The following is a 417-nucleotide window of genomic DNA, read 5'->3' on the forward strand; positions in this document are numbered from 1 at the left end:
AATGTAATTCAATTATCAGAACGCCATATATCAAAGAATATATTCAAACTTACGACACACACTGCATATATCACAAACACACCGCATAATCACTAGCAGGTAATATCACGATGAGGCTTTAACATTTCAAGCTCTCTAACATGACAACAGAGTCGTATCTCTGCTCCTATCGACGCCGAAGCAAATTGTATTGTATTATCAAATAAACCTTTATAATCTGCTGCAGCACAGAATTAGAAGGAATGTCTGATCATTTTGCGTAAAAGCAGAAAGCAGTAAGATTCGTTATGGATTTCACATCTATCGATACTTGGTTAATCTGGGTATAGTAGTTTTCATACATATAAGTGTAAGTAATCTTTTATACGATTGTTTATGAGTAATGCTAACACTCTAACACATACCAACTGGAAGAAG

The sequence above is a fragment of the Penaeus monodon genome, chromosome 21 (genome assembly GCF_015228065.2).
Source record: "Penaeus monodon isolate SGIC_2016 chromosome 21, NSTDA_Pmon_1, whole genome shotgun sequence".
NCBI lineage: Eukaryota > Metazoa > Arthropoda > Malacostraca > Decapoda > Penaeidae > Penaeus > Penaeus monodon.